The sequence below is a fragment of the Peromyscus californicus genome, unplaced genomic scaffold (assembly GCF_007827085.1).
Source record: "Peromyscus californicus insignis strain IS unplaced genomic scaffold, ASM782708v3 Scaffold_14__1_contigs__length_90479793_seg_2, whole genome shotgun sequence".
Lineage (NCBI taxonomy): Eukaryota > Metazoa > Chordata > Mammalia > Rodentia > Cricetidae > Peromyscus > Peromyscus californicus.
Genome location: NW_026294436.1, coordinates 49,588,446 through 49,596,521, shown reverse-complemented (window position 1 = coordinate 49,596,521; position 8,076 = coordinate 49,588,446). Strand labels below are relative to the sequence as shown.

Sequence of the window (8,076 nt, the reverse complement as noted above, 5' to 3'; positions counted from 1 at the left end):
TCTAGGGCAGAAGCTCTTCATGCTTGGAAACATAAAAAGGACCTACATGGGGCCTGAAATGTGACTCAGTGGTAGTGTACTTGACTGGTGTGTGTAGGGTGTCAGGTTCCGTCTCTAGACTAGGGGGTGAGGAGAAAAGATGTACAGACGTAGGATGTGGCTGCTGCTTCACCCAGACCGTTGGACTTCAATTCTTTATCCTGCCAAGGAGTATTTTTCTTTTCATTCTCTTTCCCTTTCTCTCTTCTTTTCTCTCCCACCACTTGTTTTCTTTTTTTTACTATGGAGTTGTGGTTCAAACCCAAGGCCCTGAGCATATTCGGCAAGCACTCTCCCAAGGGAACTACATCACCAGCTCTATTTGATGTGATCAAGTCATAAAGACGAAAATTTTACACAAGAAGGAGAGAAATACATGGAACCGTAGTAACTGGTTATTCTGTATCTTACCATTCCATTCTCTGAGACATTGTCAAGTGACTTACAATGAAGAGCTTAGTGATAAGCAACCACCAGAAAGGGTGGGTTCAGAACCCAGCCACCACTGTAGCATTTGGTAGCTCGGGTTAAGGTCCACCATTCCTCCCTCCTAAATGCTCCGTTTTCCTCTGGTGCAAAGTATTTACTTCTTAAGGAAGCACAAAGGACAAAATAAGGACCATCCATCTTAAATGCTCTGCACAAAGCCTCACCAAAAAAAGTTAACCTTAAACACGTGATCTGCTATTACCTAATTACCATAATGGGTCAACCTCTACAAGCACTGATGATAAATGTGAGAATCAAGTAGTAGTTCTTTAAATGTGCAGACAACTGGTATAGAGTGAATTTTCATCTACCTTATGTTCTGTTTATTCTTGCCGAGGCTGGAGGGTATTCATAAGCAGAGGAGAAAGGAGCAGAGGATATTCAGATGTCTTCTCTTTTTGAGAAGAGAATTTAACAACTTTATTAAAGTATAATTTTCAATGAGTAAAAACCACCTAAGCTTAGGTGTATAGTTCAATAAGCTTTGACAAATATATAGAAGTGTACTGCTACCACTGGGAGACCCTAATATTTTTGGAATAGTCCTCTGAGTTGTGAGCAGCGATGGGGGTTAGAACTGACATGCAAAGTTAGGTGTTGAAGAAAAATAGAGCTTTTCCTCCTCCTCCTCCTCCTGGAAGGAGGTAAGATAATGAAAGTAGCTCTAACAAACTAGAGTCGTCCAAAGGATTGCAAGCAGCACTAACGAATCATGGAAGTGAAGCCATGAAGCCAGAGTCCTGAAGAAGTACGAGATCCTGGTGGTATAAGAGGTCCGAGGGTGGGTGGCGTGGGAGTGTTTTAGAGCTGAGCTCCAGGAGTTTCTAGTCAGTTCCATGGGCCTGCGCTGAGGACACAAGGTTCAGGCTTGCTCGTGGGAAGTGGCCATGGGGTAGGGTGGAAGGTAAAGTGTTGGCTGCTAACAACTGGCAGACCCCACAAAAACCAGCTCTCCACACTCCAAGGAATTTAGGTCGCAAGTCCTGCAGATCCTCATCCGGAAAGGTTTAAGCAGACCAGCACTTTCGGGACTAAACATGGGGCAAAATGTGTTTTGGTAAAATGCATCATAAAAGTGATTTTTTCTTAAAAAAATAAATGACTGACATTGATTTAACACAGTGGGTTACATTAATTTGCTGAAGCCAGATCATTGTTGAGTTTAGTAGTAGAATGCTACAGTCTTATCCATAATTCTATATTTAGTCTGTTTCCCTATTTTTTAGTTATTAATTTGAGAATTTAATACTTTCTGCTTTCATATATTCACCATCTCCCCAACTCCTTCCAGATCTACCCTTCCTCTCATACTCACCTAACTTAGAGTCCTCTTTTTTTTTTAATCCATCCAGTCCAACTAATGAGTGATGGCCATATGCTCTTGGGTGTGTGGCCATCCACTGGAGTGTGTTCAGTCTATCAGGGGCCACACCCTTAAAGAAAACTAATTTCTTGTCCAAGAAGTTTTCAATTACCAGTAGATCCTTAGATAGAAGTAGGGATTTGTGAAAAAATTATTTTGAAAGAGGGTCTCTTAAAATGAAAGTGGGGCTGGGGATAGTTTACTCATTGAGTGTTGAAACATTGTAGGTGGATAAAATGTGAGGGAGTTGGATGTGTTGGGGAAGATGATGGGGAGAGGTGGTTAACTATAAACCTGGTTTAGTTTTTAAAGCTTTAATCTTGTTGAATGGTAACTTCTTAGAGCAAACACTGGGTTTGGGGAGCAAGCTTATATTTGTATTTCAACATCTGGGTTATAGTCCACATGATCTCAAACTGGGAGAAACAGTTTATCTAGAATCTGTGCCGAGTGTCCATTCCAAAGAAAATTGTATGTGATTAGTAAAACCAGAATTAGTAAAACTAAGAGTTAGAAATGTGTGTGGCTGAGTGTAGAGCTTGGGACAGAGTATTTGCCCATCATTAGAGGTTTTCAAATAAGTTTGAGTACTGAAGGTCCTGTCAGAACCACCCTTTGTGATGTCTTTTCTTTTATAATTTAATTTAATTTTATGTATCAGCCACGGATTCCCTTGTTCTCCCCTCCCCCCGTCTAAAAACAGTGGTTAGATGCCACGAAGTAGGTGGCAATGCCTTAACCATATGTGTGTTGTTAGGCCCAAGGGCCTCTTCCATCCTTGTCAAGGGGAGTGCTAACCTTCTCTCCTTTCATTCAACACATGATGTCTTTTCTTGAGCTTATTTACAATAAATATTTCTTTAACCAAGCTGAAAGAACCTATGTGTGTTACATTCATTTTCAGAGAAGTCGATTCTCAGAAATGGTTAGTGTGTACTAGATAAAGAAGAATCAGAATATATGTATGCACACGATGCTTGGATACTGATGTCCCTACCACAGGGTGTAGACAGTGTAAGGGAACGGAGTGTGAAAGATTAAATATTCTATTGCCAAAAGAGGATGATAATCTTTTCTAAAGTAGCAGGAAGAAAGTTAGATTAATGAAAACAATTTTATAAAATTATGTATTTCCCATTATTTTCCCCAAAGCATCTGACTTCTCTTAGCATTTGCTTATATTAGGACGAGATGAGAGGGCACACCTGCAGAAATGTGGTCATCACAGTTGAGAATGCAGTCTTGAGTTTATTGCCACCAAATGGCCATCAAATCCATGACTGGAGAAATATTTATGATTGTAGTGTGTATATGAACATGAGCTCACTTTAGAGACTCCAAGCTCTAGCCCAGGCACACGGAGCACACACACAGAACTGACCTCTGAAGCTCTGTTTTCACTGAACTGTGTTTTGTTGAAAGAGTTCAGATTCTGAGGGATGCACATGAAAGCAGCTAAACACTATTCAACTTTCTAGAGGCACTGTTCACATCGGGTGGTGGCCTTGTTCTAGGGGCTTTTGGGAGAAAATTATGTTTAATTTCAGTCTCCAGAAAAGTGGGCTTCTTCTGAATATTTTTGGGAACAGTGCATCTATAACTCATGATAAGGTTTTTATTTTTGCTTTGACTATTAAAAAGATTCTGGCCGGGCGGTGGTGGCGCACGCCTTTAATCCCAGCACTCGGGAGGCAGAGCCAGGCGGATCTCTGTGAGTTCGAGGCCAGCCTGGGCTACCAAGTGAGTTCCAGGAAAGGCGCAAAGCTACACAGGGAAACCCTGTCTCGAAAAACCAAAAAAAAAAAAAAAAAAAAAAAAAAGATTCTGTTAAATCCAAGCTCATCTACAGCAAGGTTAAGGATATATAAATTACATTTTCTTTGTTGATGGTTAGAACAATGCTATATTCTTTCTCACCTGAGGATACCTAGGCTTAGAGAGGCAGAGGTTAAACAATTTGCCCAGGGGCACTTGGTCACTGAAAGTCGAAAGCCATATAACTCTTGAGAACTGAATTACATTTTCATGTCAGCCTTTCTAAGCTTCTTTATGATCTGACTTGGAATCATGCTTTCTCTCCTACTTCTAGGGTATGTTAGCTATCAGTATCTTATGTTTTCTTCCAGTCAAGCTTAAATCCTTTGTGTATGAGATGTGTGTGCACATGTATGGGATACATTCACCTGTGTGTGTGTGTGCACATGTATGGGGGTACACTCATCTGTGTGTGTGTGCGCATGTATGGGGGTACACTCACCTGTATGTGCATAGAGATCAAAGTCAGTGTCTTCCTCTATCACTCTTTGCCTTACTCTCAGAGACAGAATCTCTCACTGGACCTGGAGCTCACCATTGTGGCTAAACCCCCTCTTCCTGCCCAGTGCTAGGGTTACAGACACACGTTACCTGGCTTTTGTACAGATGTTGGGGACTCAAACTCAGGTCATGATGATCATATGGCAAGAATTTTACCCAGTCAGCCTTCTTCTCAGTCCAATAACCTTAAATCTTCTGGGGAAAAGATAAGAGACAAATATATTCATTCATATGCAAAATGTGTTGGGATTATTATTATCTTCATAACCATTGTTATTGTCTTGGGGACTGAATCTAGGAACTCACATGTACTAGGTAGCCATGACTTCACTGAGCTATAGCCCCAAACTATCTTCTGGAATTTTACTTTTAGTTGAGAGTGTTGGCTTCCCAATTCATTTCTAATTTAGCTGCTAGAGGATATGGAGCATTCTTTATAATATCCAGAACTGTCAGACCATATTATCACCACCAGCCAATAGTGTATAATGTTCTAGTCTATTCAGTGTATTGTAAAAAAAAAAATGTGATCTTCACAATGCATAGTATAGTCTATTGGGCTGACTAGTTCTTTTCTAATTTATCTTTGGTTAAACTCCTCCTCTGGTTTTTCAAGACAAGGTTTCTCTGTGTGACCCTGGCTGTCCTGCAACTTCCTCTGTAGACCAGGCTGGCCTTGAACTCAGAGATCTTCCTACCTCTACCTTCCAAGTGCTGGAATTAAAGGCATATACCACTACCACCTGGCTTAATTCCTCTCTTTACAACCAATTTTTCTTGAAATAAACCTTTTACTTAATTTCTGTGGTGGTTTGAATAGGAATGGCCTCCATAGGTTTGTAAATTTGAGTGCTTGGTCCCCAGGGAGTGGTACTATTAGTGGGTGTGGCCTTATTGGAGGAAGTGCGTCACTGGAGGTGGGCTCTGAGGTTTCAAATGCTCAAGCCAGGCCCAGTGTCTCTCTCTTCCTGTTGCTTGATGATCCAGATGTGGAACTCTCAGCTGCGTCTCCAGGACCATGTCAACCTTCATGTTGTCCTATTTCCTGCCATGACAATAATGGATTAAACTCTGGAATGTCAGCAAGCCCCAATTAAATGCTTTCTTTTTTATGAGTTTCCTTGGTCATCATGGCATCTCTTTACAGGAAAAGCACACTAACCAAGACAATTCCATTTAAATTTTCCAATTTTCTATGTGGATAGTTTTTCTGAATCTCATAGAGGAAGGCCTGAGGGCTTACTATATAAACACACTTTAAGTGTTTCTATTCCTGAGAAAAACATAATCAGGTCAGTTAAATCTACTAAAAAAATTCAGGCATGACATTCAGTCATTTGTTTAGCCTCAGGAATTGTGGGTTAACCTCTGTGAAAATCCTGGAGCTCTACAGGAATGCCAACTCCCAGGAAAAGTAAGGTAGAAAACAGTAGCAATTAAAAAGCAATGAGTACTTGAGGCAGGCAGGTTTGAGGCCAACTTAGACTACAAACAAATAGAATACTAGATGAGGCAGAGTGACGTCACAAGTCTCTGTCACAAGCAAACACATGAACAAAGAGTGGGGAACAGTGGTGATAGGCTCACAACCATGGGAAAGTACTTAAGGCAAGGAGTTGAAAATAGGTACACCAGAGGCTGTCACCAAATTCCATGCCAATAAAAAATAAGCAAGGGGCTCTCTGCTCTCACCGCAGTGTCGGACAGACAGAGGGACCAAGCTCTGGAGCTTGAAATAAAGGCTCTTTGCTTTTACATGAAAAAAAAAAAAAAGCAAGGATCTGAACTTACTGTACACCATTCCTAAGACATGGAGAAGCTTTCCTTTACTATAAAAATAGAAAAGTGCAGATGAACTGAAGGTAGTTTAAGTAGGGACCAGAGACACAGCCTTTACATAAACACTTTAAAGTCTTGTTACCTCCAGCTGTACCCTGTGATTGTCCTATCTATCAATCATTTTATTTTTCACATATGGCAAACATTTCCCCTTTCATTGTTATACTGGTCCTCATCACAAAAGATGACACTTGGTCAACTGTGTTTTAAAAAGTAGCATGATTATTTCTTTTTGGTACTTGACATCCTTCTGAAGAAGTGATTCTACATTTACTGGGGACTCTTCATTTTTGTGATACACTCAACCATTCTTTTCCAACTTTCAATTAGAGTGACTAATAATGTCTAGGATTTTAATTGTTGGTTTCTCTTTGCAAATCATAAATCCTCCGTGAGTCACTTCTTTCCATAGCAACCAGTTAGGAGATAACAAACAGTTCATTGTGTTACGTCAGAGGAGGCTATACCAGGTACCCAAGCTGAACAACTTCACAGGGAGGGACAAAAAGTGAATTGTATTTCACTTCAAAGTCACTTATAGCCCTAACATTTTCTTGGTACTCAAGCATTTTTTTTTCAGATCAATTACGTGTCACTAATTAACCCTCATATCTACCTGCCTAAGGGTGTGGCTTATGCATATCATAACTTCCATTTTATGCTGTGATGGACTTGAGTTCAGCTCTGACACTAATAAGTAAGAGTTTTGAGCAATTTTACTTTACTTTTGGAGTCTTATTTATCTCATAGACTAGATAACCAGACTAAGTGTTTCACTACACTGTCAATTATTCCCCTGCTTATGGTACTGCATAATATTTATTACCCCAATTATACTTCAGTAGATTTTAAGAGAAATCCTAGACTGGTGTGGTGGCACAAGCCTTTAATCTCAGCAAAGGCAGGTGGATCTCTGTGAGTTCAAGGCCAGCCTGGTCTACCAAGTGAGTTCCAGGAAAGTCGCAAAGCTATACAGAGAAACCCTGTCTCGAAAAACAAAAACAAAAAACAAAAAACAAAAAAACAAAAACAAAAAAAAATGAAAGTGTTAGATTTTTATCCTAAAATTAAAGGTCTCAAGAGGATGACAGCTGAGCAGTAACCTCAGTCCGGATGCCTGAACATAGGGTCTTTTGTAGGTGGATGCCTGAACATAGGGTCTTTTGTAGGTGAATCAATAGCAAATCCACAAGGCCAGACTTGGAAAAAAGAGATTTTTTTTTTTTTAAATTTCAGATTCTCAGCTGCTGTTAACAAAATGAAAATCTTAGAGAAATTTTGGTAGGATAGTAACACGAATCACAAAATGAAAGTCACAGCAGAAATATAAATACTCCTAGAAAGCCACGATTCTACGGATGTTGAAAGCTCTCCCATGTATCTACAAGGCTCATTGGAAGATGCAATAGGTAACTGGTAGTTTCGAAGGAAACCCTCAGTGAACAACAGTGCCTGCTGGTATGCATACCCCACAGAGTTCCTCCCACACTGAATCTTGGCTCACCTATTCTTCACTTGCTTCACCTGATAGGACATGGCAGAAGTGACGCTCTGCCTCTGCTCCGAGCCTAGACTTTCAAAAGACTGAGGGTCTCTTCTTCCTAGCATTTGAGCATTTGCCTAGAGACGCCCGAACCACCCTATAAAAAGCCAGCTACTCACTGGGGACACTGAGTGGAAGACCACATGCAGAAGCCAAGTAGTGGGGATTGGAGACACATCGAGAGAGAAAAGACCCTCCTCTCCCCCTCCCCGCTGCCACTCCAATTTCTGTCCTCATGTCAATCCCCTTAGGAGCCCAGCTGAGGCTGTGGTTTTACTCTAACTGCAGGAGCGACATCAAATGAAGCCTGCAATGAAACAGTCCAACTCAGTCCTGTGAACCCACAGCACTGTGAAAGAGAATAAATTTGATGTTGTTTTTCCATTAATTTTTTAATCTAGAAAATTTGTATTTGTGATACATAAGGATGTTTTTGTATACGTACATACTGTAAAATTAGCCATCTATCTTATCTTTACCTTATGTA

General features: G+C 40.5%; 1 non-coding gene across 1 annotated transcript; it reads right to left on the bottom strand.

The window, feature by feature from the left end:
* Positions 1 to 2,585: 2,585 nt before the first annotated feature.
* LOC128110208 (U6atac minor spliceosomal RNA) lies at positions 2,586 to 2,711 on the bottom strand. Its single transcript, XR_008218163.1, has one exon. It is a non-coding gene; the product is annotated as a U6atac minor spliceosomal RNA (small nuclear RNA).
* Between the last annotated feature and the right edge of the window lie 5,365 nt (positions 2,712 to 8,076).